This window comes from Myotis davidii, unplaced genomic scaffold, assembly GCF_000327345.1.
Source record: "Myotis davidii unplaced genomic scaffold, ASM32734v1 scaffold72, whole genome shotgun sequence".
Taxonomy (NCBI): domain Eukaryota; kingdom Metazoa; phylum Chordata; class Mammalia; order Chiroptera; family Vespertilionidae; genus Myotis; species Myotis davidii.
Genome location: NW_006284618.1, coordinates 2,979,531 through 2,980,462, shown reverse-complemented (window position 1 = coordinate 2,980,462; position 932 = coordinate 2,979,531).

Below are 932 nucleotides of genomic sequence, written 5' to 3'. Positions count from 1 at the left end.
CCTGGAAGTCTTTGCAGAAGCGGGGGGCTCGGGAAACCAAACGGGGGCGACTGCTCCCCTGCAGTGGGTGCGGGTCGCGCTGGGCCGGTCGGGACGGCGGCCGGAGCCCTCGACCCGGGCCGCCTGTTCCGCCGGGGGTCTGGGCCGCCGTTGGCCGCGGTGTCCACCTTTAAAGACGGGTGGGGATCTGGTGGTCAGTTCCTGCCTGTCCAGGGACGCGTTGCCAAGCCCTTGCCCCGACCTGGCGGCTCTTTTCGGCACCGTAGCCCCGAAGGAGCCAGCGCACCAGGCTCCGGGCTGCCCACCCAGCCGCTCGGCAGAGACGCGGGAGTTTCATCAGGGCCACACGGTCACTTTCTGCCTTGACACAAAAGACAGCTCTTTTGCCCCAAGAAACGGACAGCCTCTGGCCGGTGTCTGGTCCCCTCTCCTCCTCCTTGGCCCCGCCGGTGACCTTCCTGGTCCGGGGACCTTTGGTGCGGATTATGAAGCTAAGCCCTGCTCCGAGAAGTCTAAAGATAGAGGCATAGTTTGAGGTGGAAACTAGGTGATTTCATATAACCGAAGCAGTTGGGTTCTGTTTCTCTTCCGTTCACTTAGGATACGTTACTTTTGTTCATTTTGCGTGAGCCAAGTGGGTGACAGTTTAACTTCCTCGAAATTTCTATCAGGAGTGAAGCAAACCCTGTTTGTTTAGACGCAGTGGTTCTCAACCTTCTGGCCCTTGAAATACAGTTCCTCAGGTTGTGACCCAACCATAAAATTATTTTCGTTGCTATTTCATAACTGTAATGTTGCTACTGTTATAAATCGTAATGTAAATATCTGATTTTATTTTTTTTATATATTTTATTGATTTTTTTACAGAGAGGAAGGGAGAGGGATAGAGAGTTAGAAACATCGATGAGAGAGAAACATCGATCAGCTGCCTT